Source organism: Gossypium arboreum, chromosome 3 (assembly GCF_025698485.1).
Source record: "Gossypium arboreum isolate Shixiya-1 chromosome 3, ASM2569848v2, whole genome shotgun sequence".
Classification (NCBI taxonomy): domain Eukaryota; kingdom Viridiplantae; phylum Streptophyta; class Magnoliopsida; order Malvales; family Malvaceae; genus Gossypium; species Gossypium arboreum.
Window position 1 is genome coordinate 107,876,351 of NC_069072.1, and position 16,929 is coordinate 107,893,279.

The following is a 16,929-nucleotide window of genomic DNA, read 5'->3' on the forward strand; positions in this document are numbered from 1 at the left end:
TCATCCTCGAGATGTAAGCCAGTGAAGACATCTCTGTGACATGCATCGGCTACAAGATGTGTCAGTGTAAGACCATGTCTGGGACATGGCATCAGCATTATACCCTATGTTTGAGGCTTAATGAATATCCAATAGCATTCCAAATGGTTCAACAATGAGAGTTACAGTTTAAGTTAAACAAGAAAAGTACAACCATGTTGTGAGTGGTACAGGTACTCATTTGAAATGTATGAGACGTGAGATAAATATATGCTATGTGAAATGTATTGGCTAGTGATGAGTAAGTTGTGCTTATGCCTACTTAAGTATTATGAGTATGATGATGAATGGTAAAGTTGTTGTTATGTTTATTGCATGCAACTTACTAAGCTTTATGCTTACCATATTCCTTTCCATTTTCTTATAGTGCCGCCTAGATAGCTCGAGGACCAACGGACGTCGGAGCCAACAATCACACTATATGCCAAAGCACTCGGTATAGTTAGATTACTTGTTTTGAGTATGGCATGTATAAGGCTTAGGCTTTAATGTTTTTTATCACTGGGAATTGGCCAAATGTCTTGGCTTGGCTTAAAACTCTTAATTTTGTATAAAGCCTTGAATGAGGGCTAATATTCATTTTGTTATATATACATAAAAGATGTTATTTTCATGGATGAGTATATTGCATATGTATAATGTTGTCCATTGTGGCTGTTTTAGTTATGTGGATCATCCGTGTTTTGGTTTTGATTGATTTTGTGTAAGTTATGTGAGTAAGGGTGATAAAGAGGCTTGGTATATAGCCTTATTCTTGCCCGCACGGGTAAACACACGGGCGTGTGTCTAGGCCGTGTGTGACACAGGTATGCCCTACGGGCATGTGATCTAGCCGTGTGTGACACAGGTATGCCCTACGGGCATGTGATCTAGCCGTGTGTCCCCTGCACGTAAAAATTGCAAGTCATTATGCATGATAGTAAATAAACAGGCAGAGACATGGCCTTGTGTCTCAGCCGTGTGAAGGACACAGCCTAGCACACGGGCGTGTGCCTTGGTCGTGTGACCCTTAAGAATTGCTGACGTCAGAAACAAAATGTCTAGGTTTTTGCACACGGGCTAAGACACGGGCATGTCATGGCTGTGTGAGGGACACAGGACATGGACACGGGCGTGTGCCAGGCCGTGTAAAATCCCTGTAGGTTCGAAATTGAAACTAATTCCACACGGGTAGAGGACACGGGCGTGTCCTTGTGTGCTTAGGCCGTGTGAGTCACATGGGCCAACAGCACGACCATGTCGAATTGGTCACATAGGCGTGTTACCCCTCCCACACGGGCATGTGCCTCTGTGTCTAGTGTTATTTTTCAGAGTTTATTGAAGGACCCGAATTGGCCTCGATCGGTTTTTAAATGAACGTTTGGAGTCTCGTTGGCCATATTGAAGAAGTTTAGACAAAATTTTAAATTTGACCAGGTCTTGATGATTTAGAAAAGTAGGAATGCATATGTTCAAGGTAGGTAACACCTTATATTCCGTCCCGTCGTAGGGTACGGGTGTAGGGTGTTACAAAGCTCTCAGACCTGTCCAGCAATAGTAGATAATTTAAAAGACCAAAGAATGTAATTTAACCACTTCTAATTAATCAATTTACTTAATTAATTAAAACCCAATTTATTAATGAAACATATTAAAATAAATTATTAAATATAGCTTTATATTTTATTATTTAATTTAATCATGCATGGCTCACTTTATAGCTTGAAAGTATAATATGCTCAAATTAATATAAAAGAAGCCATTTTCTGCATGAAAAGTATATAACAAAGCATAAAATCACATTTTAATAATTTCTATGTCCCAATTTCATATTTTCATATATTTCATTAATTTATTAAGCAATTACTTGGTTTCAACAACAAATTTAATTAAAAGGTGATGAATTATATAGGAAAAATTCTATATATTTTTCAGGTTTACACACCCTCAAACTTAAATCATTACTCGTCCTGAGTAATGTTCATGTACAGCACAATGTTTTGCTAAAGCAAAATTGCTAAAAGTGTAAGCACCATCAATCCTTGCCACATAATCATGTATTAATAAATTCATGCTCATAGATCTTCTTTGTTAACAAGTAAATTATACACAAACATTTTGAAAATTTTATACTAAGTTTCAAGATATGCCAACATGAATCATAGTATGTATATATGTCACAACCATAGATAATATTCTTCATTCAACATAATTTCTCCTCAATCAAGCAAAACAATCATAAGGCTTATTTATGATCTTCATATGTTGAACTTAGAACTCCCTCTTCACTAATGTAGGCGACATAATCATTAAATCAATAGGTCTTTTATAAAGTTGTAATGGGGCTCGGTTAAAGGTAGGGATTTTAAGAGATGGGACATTTCGGTTTCAAAATCTTAACCTTTAACTTTGTCTTGGATTTCTCAAAATTCAACCTTTTTCTTTAAGTGATCCTTTGGAACTCATGCTCATACATTTTTTCATTGTGGAAACTGAGCAAACTTTTCTTTGCTCTTTTTTTTTTTTTAAGCATGAACATGTACATCCTTTGAAATTTTCCTCAAATGTCATTTACCAAGACAACTTTAGTTAAGACGGGTGCACAAAATTAGGATAACTTCAAAAGATGGAGATATGGCTTTTAATGTAGGTTCATTGCAATAAACAAGCCTTTTAAGCTCAAAATTATAGTTTCAAGGGTGTAATATCATAAGGTGGGCTTCAAAAGGCTCAAACGATCCAAAGAAATATTGCCTATATTAGATTTTTATGTCTCTTAGGATTTCGCCTCAAGAAAGTTACTAAGTCAATTCTAAAAATATAAAACTTCATGCATGTCTAATCTCAAAAGAAACTAAGTTTTCATGGCAAACATTACCTAAGACTAACATCATACAATCATTCCATTCTTCATGATAATATACAATCACTCACATAAAATCATCATTCATGCTTGCATACAAGCTATCTTATTAACAATGAATTTCTCTAAACATTCATTTATTAAAACATACTGATTAAATAAATGATTGAAACATACTTGAAAATTTTAAAAATTTTGAGCAATTATTTGCCTTACCCCTGTTTAAAAAGAAGCAATGTCTTCATTGCAAGAACAAAGTAATAAATGAAAACTAAACTCCATGTAAGGTTAAAAAGAAAGAGAGGTGAGTCATTAAGACTGCTTAAATACCAACTCTTTCCTCACAATCCAATCCTAGACATGTTCATTCCCATTACAACATCACTTAGACTTTTTCTTTTTAAAGAAGCCTTTATTCATGCTTACTATGTTTTATTTTTTAGAAATTAAATCCTAGTTACTAAAGAAACAAATTCGTAAAGACCTAAAATGAATGGATAAAAAGACAAGAATTCCCTCTTTTATTTTTCTAACTCATTCCCCTTGTCTTCTTTAGCTCCTTCTCCGTTTGTATAATCAGTATCTTCTGTCCATGTCTTAAAGATAGCCTCTAGGAACTCAGGAACAAAAATGTTATAGATATTCTTAAAAGTATTTTGAATCGAATCATCTCTAATTTTTGCATATTTCCAGTAAGTTTGTTGTTGATTGTGCATGAACTTGCACATATCCATCAACATTGACAACTTTGATTTCCTTGAAGTACTTGTAAAAGTTGGCATGGGAGTTGTATATTCAAGTTTAACACTTAGCTTGACAGGTTCTTCTTCTGGCTCAACCCTTGGTTCAGGGTTTTTAGATCCTTCAACTGGTTTAGGATTGTTTGGTTCCTTATCAGATTTTTCTTTTTTAGTGGTTGTAACTAATTTAGTTTCAGTTTCATTTGTTAACTCCTCAGTATCTGGCTCAATTGGTTCTTCTTGCTCACTTTGATTAAGCTCATGCACCTTCTCTGCTAACTTTCCAAGATCATGACTTGTAATGCACCCTTAGACATATTACCCCTTCAAATTCGCTTGTATTTTAACTCAGGCCCTTAAGAAAAGTGAAGTGATTAATGATGGGAAATAAGCACTTACTGACTTCTTTTTAGCACAGTAATAAATCTCCTTGAGAATAATTTTCCCAACATTAATGGAGTTTTCTATCAAGATTGCATATAACAAGAGCATTCATTCCATCGAGATGGTGAAACTATGTGAGATAGGCATAAAACTGTAGCGAACAAAATAAAACCATAGCTTTGCTACTGGTTTTAGGTATTCCCCTCGGCAAGAATGGCTCCCATACTTTCTTATAATCCATTGGGATCCCGGAGTTGTCACAACATCAAGTACTTGTTGAAGAAAATCCTAATTTATGTTGTTCATCATAGGGTAGTACTCATCTTCTTCAACATCAGGTAAGTTAAACAAATCATTGATGGACTTAGAAGTAAGAGGTACCTTTTTATTCTGAACGATGACCTCAGCAGTATCTTGTGTGGTCAAACTTGCATAAAACTCTCGAATTAATTCATCATCGAGAAGTGAACGGGCATCACAAAATCATTCCCAATTGAGAGCATTGATTGTCTTTCTAATTGGCACAGGGACAACCATCAAATCATTACTCTTCAAGTTAAAACCTTTTTCCGACATCATAGGTTGATGCTTGAAAATTGAATCAAATCTCTCTTTCACTTCTTCATCGATCCCAATCGGGTTTTCAGGAGTAGTCTTTGAAGATCTGGTTCTTTTGTGAGACATGGTATCTTTTCCCAAAAATTCAGAAAAGTTTCTACACAAAGGAAAAAGAAAGAAATTGGCAAGGTGGTTAAGACTTGCTAGGCAAAAATCGTGTGACGGCAATGATGGTGCTTTGGCAATCTTCTTGCTGTGGCAATAGGTGATTTCGGCAAAAAGGGAAGAAAACTAGGGTTCTTTTCAGGATTTGGGGTTGACGGAATAAGAGAAAAGTTTAAGGATTTTTGGGGTTTAAGCAAATAGCTTTGAGGGATATGAAAAATAGTAGAATGAAGAGGGGTTTATATAGGGAAAAATTAGGGCAACATGTAGCAAAACTTAGCTACAATAGGGTTACTTAGGCAGCAAAGAATGGAAGTGGCGGCAATAGGTGTGGAGTTTTCCCTCTTTTGCTGTCTTGGGCCTCAAATTCAGACTATATCTTACTAAAAAAAACTAATTAGTACTTGGGCCAAATTTGACCCCCTTTATTAACATAAAAATTTAAAATTTAAACAAAATAAATGAAACTAAAAAAAAATTTAAATCTTAATTAGAAAATTTCTTCTCAATAAATTACATTAAATTAATTCCCAAGAAAGGTTGGAGGGGTTATAGTGGTTCCGCTTAAGTTCTAATCTCCTTAGACAAAATTAATTAAATGTACTAAATTAAGAAAATAAATCCTAATTATTTATTTATAAAACAAGTTTATGAAAAATCAAGGGTCTGTTAATTTGAACAAGGATTCAACTCGCTCAACGTCACCATCCCAATAATGTTTGAGATGTTGACCATTGACTTTAAATGTACCTCTGTAATTGTCGTATAATTCAACAGCTCCATAAGGATAAACTCGATAGATGGTATAAGGTCCTTTCCATCGGGATTTCATCTTCCCAAGAAATAACTTTAGCCTTGAATTAAATAACAAAACCTTCTAACCTTCTTTAAACTCACGAGGTCGTATACGACTATCATGCCATCTTTTTTATCTTTCTTTACATATTTTGGAATTCTCATAGGAAAACAACCTCAACTCTTCCAACTCATCCAGTTGTAACATCCTTCTCTCACTAGCTTGCTTAAGATTAATGTTTAACTTCTTAAAAGCCCAGTGAGCTCTATTCTCCAACTCAAATCGCAAATGACACGCCTTCCCAAAAACCAATTGATAAGGAGTCATTCCTAACGGAGTCTTAAATGTTGTTTAATAGGCCCATAATGCATCATCGAGCCTTCGAGACCAATCTTTTCTGCTGAGGTGTACTACCTTTTCAAGGATACCTTTGATTTAACGGTTCACTCTTTCAACTTGCCCATTAGACTGGGGGTGATAAGTAGTAGCAATCTTGTGCTTCACATCATATTTTTCAAGAAACCACTCAAGCCACTTGTTCACAAAATGAGAACCTTCATCACTAATAATAGCTCTTGGTGTCCCAAATCGTGTAAACACATGCTTATGTAAGAATCGCAAGACTACCTTAGCATCATTTGTAGGGTACACTTTAGCTACAACCCAATTGGATACATAGTCCACAGTAACTAAGATGTATTTGTTCCCATACGAAGAAGGAAACGGGCCTAAAAATCAATGCCTCATATGTCGAATAATTCAATCTCCAAAATATTTGTTAAGGGCATTTCATTTCTCCTTGATATGTTTCCACTCCTTTGGCATCTATCACATTTCTTCACATAGGCATAAGCATCTTTAAATAGTGTAGGCTAAAAGAAACCTGATTGCAAAACCTTAGTTGCAGTACATGCACCACCAAAGTGTCCCCCACTTGGAGATGAATGGCAATGATATAAGACCTCAGCAATCTCACTTTTAGCTACACACTTTCGGATTATATTATCTGCAAACTGTTTAAACAAGTACGGGTCTTCCCAGAAATAAGACCGACTATCATGAAGAAATTTCTTCCTTTGTTAGTATGTCATTTCTTGAGGAATTATTCCACATGCAAGATAATTGGAAAAATCAACAAACGAAGGTGTTTCACGAATTTGATTCACCTCAAATAAGTGTTCATCTGGGAAATTCTCATTGATAGGCACATGTGATCGAGTTACCTCATCTTGCTCCAACCTCGACAAATGATTAGCTACTTGATTTTTGTAACACCCCTCGCCCGTATCCCTCGCCGGAACAGTGTTCGAGGTGTTACCCAACTTAAACTCAGTCAATCACACAAAAACCGTGCCAAAAAATTCAATCAATTTAAATCTTTTCTTTTCACATGCAATCTGTCCCATATAGGGGCTTACGAGGCCCACTTCATCAAATAAAGCCTTGTACATGCAAACTCCATCATACTGATCTTTTCTTGTCAGATGATAAATCATAATCCAATAATATTTCTCTCTTAGAAGATAATAAAAATTTTGATTCAATTTGGATAGTAATTCTATCTCACAACCACTTCTATAATACCACTGATTTCTTTTATTCCATATACTTGCATAATCTATTACAACTTAGGTAAACAAACATTTCACAATCGGAGTTCATATAAAGATCCTTTACGTATCCTTTAACCAAACTGTATACTTATTCCATACCAGAACAATAATAACGCTGATAAGGGGGTGAGGTCGTTAAGCCTCGAAAGGAACTTTCATATTTGTATACACAGATAACTTTGTCACTCATCATCATAATATTACGCACATTGATTCAAACATTTCAGTTTCTAACTCGTTACAGATACATTTTCACATATCTCAGTAATACACGCAACTTTATTTCATGTGAATATTAGCAAAACATAAGTGAATTTATCATAATTCAAACTTTCATTTCTCTTACTCAAATTACCAATAATGTCTTATCAATTTTCCACATTTAGTCTTTATCACATGTCAATATTTATCAAATCGGCAAACGTCTTACGGTTTTGAGTACATCACTTACTTGATGCCATAGTCCAACTATGGTCTTATACTAGCTCTGCTCTGCCCGTGCTAATGCCTATTCCCGATAGGTCTTACACTAGCACTCACTAGGTTGTGTCGATGCCTATCCCAGATAGGTCTTACGCTTAGCACAAGTCGAGCCGATGCCACGTCCCTGACAGGTCTTACACTAGCTCATCTGTCTCATGTATTGCCATGGTCCAACCATGGTCTTTTTCGTCAATTCATTAGTGAACAATGGTACTCATTCCCTGCGTTCCACCCAATTTGATCTTTCCTTACCATTTACTTTATACAATCTTATACATATCTTTACACTGATGCACACATATCATAAACTTCTTTTCATACCTTTCAATTCCTTCATATCACAAATATATTACAACCAGTTCAATAGCATTTTCGGATCAATTAATAATAGCTCGGTTGGAACACATCATTACCTGAGCAAAACAATTTATAAGAGTCGGGAGATATCACACATCACACTTTACTTACGGCATGTATAGCTAGACTCTTATACGTACTATGTTAGTCCGAGAACTGACTAAACCATAGCTCTGATACCACTAAATGTAACACCCCTCGCCCGTATCCCTCGCCGAAACAGGGTTCGAGGTGTTACCCAACTTAAACTCAGTTAATCACACAAAACCCGTGCCAAAAAATTTCAATCAATTTAAATCTTTTCTTTTCACATGCAATCTGTCCCATATATGGGCTTACGAGGCCCAAAACATCACTAGCCAACATAGGCCAATTCACATGGCCAAAACACTTTATCAATACAAGCCACCACCTTTGGCTAACTTATAGTATCACATACTCAACATTAAAACCCTATACATGCCATAGACTCGAAATACTAGGATTTACTTACACCAATAGCGTGAGCTTGACAGTGTGATAATATCTCCGGCGAACTCCAACCTGAGCAAATAACTGGAGCCAACAATCTACAAAATAGAGGAATGTAACAATGGAGTAAGCTTTCATAAGCTTAGTAAGTTTTAAGCAATGCAAACAAATAAACGCAATTATACTTCGATTATTCAATTTCTCAAGAGGCCATATTCTAGGTATATTGCCATCTGGCCGAATACACACAGACACATAATGCACGTTCAGCATTCTTATCATACTTAATCTAAATTCATATAACATAATTAACTCAAATACTTTCACATACTTTCACACCCTGACTCGATGTATCATGATCATAGATATAGTTATAACATTTATTCACGTATGTATCATATTACACACTAATGATTCACTTCAAATCAAACTTACATATGAGTACATAATGTGTACCTGGCCCACTTAACGTATTGAATGTATTCATTTGTCAATCTAACACGAGGTACCTTAGTCTTAGACTTTTCTCAAATCATCAGCATTTCGCCTGCTAAGATCGAGGCCCGATTATCATTTCATCGGCATTATAGCCTGCTAGGCTCGAAAGCCTGAATAGTATCTCATCGGCATTATAGCCTGCTAGGCCCAAAGGCCCGAATAGTGTCTCACCGGCATAATAGCCTGCTAGGCTCAAAGGCCCGAATATAACACCAGCACTAGGCCTGCGGGATTTAACTCGGATATAATACTAGCACGAAGCCTGCGGGAATTAACCCGGATATATTACCAGCACGAAGCCTGCGGGATTTAACCCGGATATAATACCAGCACGAAGCCTGCGAGAATTAAACCGGATATATTACCAGCATGAAGCCTGCGGGATTTAACCCGGATATAATTCCAGCATATAGCCTGCGGTCTTTAAGCCGGATACAAATATCATGCATATTTAATCATATATTAACACATTTCAACACTTTTCTTTCATATCATTTTCACACTTAGCATTTGATAGCTTATGCATAACATTTTACTCACATTCATTTCAAACTTATCGATCGATTATAAAAGCACATTGCATATTTACCAACATGTTATACTTACCATTAGGCCATATAAGCATGATATAATACACTATCATTTCATCTTAAACATTCGGCTAAATCCTTATCCTACAAGGAACACCGAATTTACATAATATTTCATTTCACCGGCATTATAGCCTACTAAGCTCAAAGCCCGATATCATTTCACCGGTATTATAGCCTGCTATGCCCGAAGCCCGAATATCACATTTCGATAGACAATTCACCTGTTCTTTCCCACTTTCATAACTTATACTTCAATCATGTATAACTGAAACACATATATATGAACAAAGATTTTCATCCTTTCAACCACATAGGGTTTAATTTCCACATTGGAACACATATCTTAGTACATCATTTAATAGTATCAAATTAGACTAGATATGCTAGTCACATATGGCTCATAACTTTAATTTAATATTCATTCAACACAAAGAACATATGTATATTTTCACTGAAGCATCATCTCAATACAATACATCTTGCTCACTGATTTGCACACAACCATTCAAATTAGAAATTATAAGATGGTTTCGCACATAGCCTATCCTTATCGATAATTTACGATGATTTTATCCTTACTCATATATATGACATAGGCATTTTCACCTATGCTTCTCAATTCACATTCATGATTCAATTCCAATCGATTTAACATGCATAAGTACATATCGCATACCTGACCAACTTAATGTATTGAACGAAATCGATTGTCGATTTAACACAAGGTCTCATAGTTGAACATAAACATGAAACCATTTCTTATATGTTCGATTCACATCAATCATCAAATTCATTTAATTCACATGTACTTAATTAGGTTGTTCGTACCTGAGTAGTTTACTTTATGGAACGAATCCACATATCGTATTAGCCCATAGTCTTATAGCACCACACTTTTAATAGTTTACTAAGCAATTTGCCCGCTAGGTAATAACTCGATTTCATCATGACCATAAGCCTACTAGACCTTTAAGTCCGATGTCATTTCACCGGTATTACGCTGCTAGGTTTGAAACCGAATATATATTATAATGCATAACTTATATCATCGATCACTAATGATTACCTCATCGAAGTTCACATTTAATCACTTTAGTACCAAGCCACATTCGCTACCACAAAGGACTAATAAAATAATTTTATACACATCATGGTTTCCTTTAGATATTTAATAATCACAAATCATGATATCTCTACCAGAACATATACGACATAGTTTATTCATTGTAACACTCATTTAGTGCATTAAATTTCCAAATCCAATTCAACTTAAGCATAATAGCCATAATCGACTTATAGCCTTAAATCATTACATATTCAGCACATTAACTAAATAAAATTTACATTCTCTCTGCCATATTAATTTAGCTCTTAGGCATATAAGAAGGAATCAAGCTTAAACACTTAAGAACTTACCTTGAACGTTGCCGAACGATTACAACATCTATTCGATTACTTTCTCTTTTCCCTTATCCGAATTTGCCCCTCTATGCTCTTGAGCTTAAATTCAAAGATTTTAAACTAGTCATTATTCGACTATTCCAGCATCACTTTCAAAATATAATATATAATTCGAATTTCACACCTACTGATCATAGTAAGCTTATAAGAAATCAATAAGCAACTCATTAACAAATTTTTGTCAATGTTTACCACATAACCATAATTTCACTGCAAGCTGTCTTCCTGAGCAACAGTCACTAAATCATTTTTAACTGGAGCTACGAAATTCCAAATCAAGTGCCGTTAATTTTCCCTGAAAATAGACTCATATATATTTTATCCATAAAATTTTAAGAAGTTTTGGGGTGGCCAATAAATACCAGATTTTTCTTAAAGTTTCCCCTGTTTCACTATTTGACTAATCTGATCACTCCTCACTACAAATCAATTTTCTCATTGTACAGAATTCAAAATATGTTATCGTTTATTTCATTTGAAACTAGACTCATTAAGGAATCTAATCATATAAATTGCATCTTATGATCATTTTTGTACAATTTATAATGATTTTACAAATACAGAACAGAGGATCTAGAAGTCATTCTGACCCTGTCCCACATCACTTCAAATATCTCATTATCGGCAATTCTTTTGCTTACACAGTCTCTTTTATAAGAAACCAGACTCATTAATATTTAATTACATAATTTATTCAGCTTCTAAGTCATCTCCCACAATTTATGGTGATTTTCCAAAATCATGTTACTACTGCTGTCCCAAGCAGATTTATTACCAATTCACTCTTTCACACATAACTTGCTTGCATGTTATTCAAACATGCATATCACAAATCAATCATCACATACCTATGATTTCACTTAAGCATAATCTCCATTTCATCATTTTAAAGCACAAACATTACTCAATGTTATCCAAGTTCACATTCGGCCATAATACATACAACATGTTAGCCAATTTTCCCCCTTAGCATCTAAGGCACATGCATGCTCATTTGTTTGGCTCAACTTCACCTATCTTCCATTATACATCAAACGAACATGAAACAACAACCATTTCCTTCATTTCCATTCATGACCGAATGCTCACAACACAACCAAAAATAAAAAATATGCTTCATGAGTTAAGGTAGAATCAAGAAGAACTCATGAAAATCAAGATAGAAGTAAACTACCATGAGCTTACCTTGGATTTTTCTTCCCCTAGTGACTGAATTTTTCAAGAGCTTTTTTTTCCCTCTTGCTCTCCTATTTTCGGCTATGAAGAACAAGGATGAACAAAAAACCTTGTCTTTTACTTCCTTTTGTTATTTTATTACTAACATTTTATGACATAAAATAACATATATTATTTGTGCCATACTTATGCCATAATTTCAATAAAAAAATTGCACAAATGCTTATCATGCCCATAATGGCCGGCCACTATGTTTTAAGGTGGGAAATGTGACATGCAAATCCACCTATTTCATACTATAAGTTATTTGGCCACTACAAATTAGCCTATAGCATTTTCAAAAATTTTCACATAAGTCTTATTTCATAATTTCACTCACAAATGGCAAAATCAAAGCATGAAATTTTCACACATGCACTTTCACATGAAATAAACATAGAATATAACATCTAATTGTTTTTGTGAATCAGTTTTGTGATCCCGAAACCACTTTTCGACTAGGGCCAAATTAGGGTTGTCACAATTTTCAACCCCTTTTCTGTTTTGGATCTCAAGGTCAAATTCTCGGAGTAAAAGTATCTAATGAATTAGCCTCAATTTTGCATCTTTCTTCGTGAGCAAGAATTTAATGGCCGCATGGTCAGTAAATACTGTAACTTTGGTACCTATAAGATATGAGCGGAATTTTTCAAAAGCAAAGACTATAGCAAATAGTTCCTTTTCAGTTATCGTATAATTGAGTTGAGCTCCCGTCAAGGTTCTACTTGCATAGTAAATGGGGTGGAACACTTTATTTTTTCTTTGACCCATCACAGCGCCAACAACATAATCACTTGCATCGCACATCAACTCAAAAGGTGTGCTCCAATCGAGTGTAATGATTACTGGGGCTGAGATTAACCATTTTTCAGCTCTTCAAAAGCTTCTAAACATGCTTTGTTAAAATCAAACACTGTATCTTTCTCTAACAACAAACATAATGCTTTGTTTACTTCAATTCCTTTCATTGAAATTCTATGCCCTAAGACAATCCCTTCCTTAACCATAAAATGACATTTCTCCCAGTTAAGAACAAGATTTTTCTTTTCGCATCTCTTCAGTACCTTAGCCAAAGTACTCAAACAAATATCATAAGTGTTACCAAAAATAGAAAAATCATCCATGAAAACCTCAACAAAATTTTCAACCATATCAGTGAATATTTCCATCATGCATCGTTGAAATGTTACAGGTACATTGCATAAACCAAAAGGCATTCGTCTAAAAGCAAACGTACCATACGGACAAGTAAAGGTTGTTTTGTGTTGGTCTTCTAGAGCTACAACTATTTGGTTATATCCCGAATAACTATCTAAAAAACAATAGAATCCATTACCTACCAGTCGATCTAACATCTGATCCATAAAAGGCAACAAAAAATGGTCCTTTCGAGTGGCTTTATTTAGCTTTCTGTGGTCAACAGAAATTCTCCAACCAGTATCAGTTCTTGTCGGGATCAATTTGTTACACTCATTCTCAACAATCGTAATTCCACCTTTCTTCGGCACATATTGCACCGGACTTACCCACGAACTATCTGAAATAGGATAGATGATTCCTGCATCTAACCATTTGATCACTTCCTTTCTCACAACTTCCTTCATAATAGGATTGAGCCTTGTTTTCCCATCAATTCGAGCTCTTTCACCTTCCTCTAGAATAATTTTGTGCATGCAAAATGAAGGGCTTATACCTAGAATATCAGCTATGGTCCAACCAATTGCTTTCTAAAATTTCTTTAGAATAGCAATTAGTTGCTTCTCTTGATCTTTTGTTAGTTCTACTGAAATAATCACAGGCAAAGTGGAACAGTCACCTAAATAAACGTATTTCAAATGGGAAGGAAGTACCTTTAGTTCGAGTGTAGGTGGTTCTTCGATTGACAGTTTGGGTTGCACAATTTATCTGACTTCTAACTCCAATAGTTCAAACCGTGTGGATTGAATAAAATTTCTCAGATTGGCTTCCACTAGAACCATGATTTCTTCACTTTCTTCATCCTCCAAAGGGTGAAACCCTAAGGCTTTCTCCAATGGATCTTCCTCAAAATTGCTTTCCATAGAAATCAAGGTTTCTAACTCTTCCATAACTGAACACTTTTCTGTCGGATCGGGAAATTCCATCGCTTTAATAATGTTAAAAGTTACCTGATCATCTTAAACTCTCATGGTGAGTTCGCCTTTCTACACATCAATTAACGTTCTTCCTGTGGCTAGGAAAGGTCTCCCAAGGATAATTGGCACTTCCTTATCTACTTCAAAATCTAGAATAATGAAATTAGTAGGAAAAATAAATTTATCGACTTTTACCAACACATCCTTGATCTTTCCTTAGGGGTATGCTAAAAATCATTCCGCTCGCTGGAGTTGTAGGTCTTACTTCTCCTATCCCTAGCATCTTGAAAATAGACTTAAGCATCAAGTTGATACTTGCTCCTAAGTCACACAAAGCTTTACCACTGTAAGATTCACCAATGTTACAGGGAATCATAAAGCTTCCTAGATCCTTCAATTTCGGTGGTAGCTTATTCTGCAAGAACGCACTACATTCTTTTGTCAAGGTAACAGTCTCATACTCACTCAGTCGTTTCTTATTGGATAGTACATCCTTCATAAACTTCACGTAATTCAACATTTGTTCTAAAGCCTCCACCAATGGAATATTGATGTGTAATTGCTTCAAAACATCCAAAAGCTTCTTGAATTGCACCTCCTGTTTCTACTTGTGTTGCTGCAATCTTTGCGGATATGGAGGTGATGGAACTTTCGGTTAAACCAGACAACTCTTCTAAGTAGGTTAATTTGCATCCAAATAAGATGTTAAAGTATCTGAATTCACTAAGTTAGGATTTACCTTGTCAATCTTTTCAATTTCTAATTCCTTTGGTGTAGGAATTTCAACAACTGGTTGACTCTCCTCCTTTTCAACAGGCTCGTCTCCGACCTCAATCAATCGGGGTTCCAAAATTTTACCACTTCCCAATGTCACTGCCTTGATATGTTATTTACCCAAGTTTCTTGGATTCTCAGTATTGCTTGGCAATGTTCCTTACGGTATATTACGAAGCTCCGTAGCTGACTGACACATTTGGTTTTTCAAATTTTTTTGTGTTGCTGCTTGGCTCTGGATCAAAGCGTCATTCTTTGCCATGTATGCTTTCAACAAGTTCTCCAAACTATTTGATGATTCAACTTGGGCTGGTTTTGGAGCTTGCTGATTAAACCCTTGAGAGTGGTCGGGTCTATGGTGCATAAAATTGTTGTTTGAACCATTTTTTTGGTTGCTCCAAGAAAAGTTGGGATGATTACGCCATGAAGGATTATAGAAGTTGGATTGAGGTCATTGTCCACTCCTATTTTGATGTTGGTTCCCTATATAGTACACTGACTTGGGATTCAATGGGCAATTCTCAAAAGAATGACCTTTCCCATAATACACACAGGAAACTACTTTAAATGGACTTGGTGGCTGAGCTACAAAATTATTAGCACTATTAGCGGTAAACTGCTTTAACATAGAAGAAATAGACGATACATGAGCTGATAACGAAGTAAGAGCATCAACTTTATGAACTCCAACTACTCGTCTTCTTGAAGTTGTTCGATTTGTTGGCCATTGATAGTTATTACTCACGATCCTCTTGATGATCTCATAAGCCTCATTATAGACTTAGACAAAATTTCACCATTCTTAGAAGCATCTACCATCAATCTTGTATGTGCATTGAGACCATTATAGAATGTCTCTAATTGGATACAATGAGGAATCCCATGATCAGGGCACTTATGAAGTAACTCCTTGAATCGCTCCCAAGCCTCATACAAAGACTCGCCATCCAATTGTTAGAAAGTTGTGATCTCGTTCCTCAACTTAGCGTTCTTGCTAGGCGGGAAATACTTAACCAAAAATTTCTCTGCTAATTCTTACCATGTAGATATAGAACTTGGTGCCAATGAATTGAGCCATGCTCGTGCTCGATCTCGCAATGAGTACGAAAACAACTTTAACCTCAGTGTGTCTTCAGTCACACCGACTATCTTGAATGAATCACTCACCTCCATAAAAAATTGAAGGTGGAGATGTGGATCTTCCGTGGGCATACCACTAAATTGGCCCACCATTTGTAGCATTTGAAACATCACTGGTTTCAATTCGAATTGGGTTGCCTCAATATCTAGCCTTCTAATTCCTGGATTTAACTCATTGAAAAGTGGCACAGTATATTGTCTGATGCATCGATCCCTATCATCGGCAATGAGGATGGGATTTCGTACATGTTCAGCTTCACTACCTTGGTCTTGATTCTGATTTCCAAAGTCTATCTCGTTCTGTCTTTGAGCTATTCGTTCATGTCTTCTTTGTCTGAAAGTTTGCTCAAATTCAGGGTCTACTGGGAGTAAATCGATAATCCGATCTATGCTCATAACCACCTGAAAAGAAAATCACAAAATTAAAAAAATTTAAGTTAGTAATGTTAGAAATAACCAAATTGAAAATAAATACTTTCACAAAAAATGACTATGGCAACAGTTGACAATTTCCAGCAACGGCGCCAAAAACTTGTAACGCTCGGGTTTGTGCAAGTGTACACAGTCGTTATCAAGTAATAACTAAGTATCAAGTTATCGTCTCCATAGGGATTGTATTTGTGCTAAGTCAATTAATTTGTAAAATTATATTAACAAATTGATAAGTAAAAACAATATAATTGAGA

At 35.5% G+C, this 16,929-nt stretch overlaps 1 non-coding gene across 1 annotated transcript; it reads left to right on the forward strand.

Annotated features, from left to right (window-relative positions):
• Positions 1-15,980: 15,980 nt before the first annotated feature.
• LOC128290956 (small nucleolar RNA R71) lies at positions 15,981-16,087 on the forward strand. The gene has a single exon (XR_008280735.1). It is a non-coding gene; the product is annotated as a small nucleolar RNA R71 (small nucleolar RNA).
• Positions 16,088-16,929: the final 842 nt, after the last annotated feature.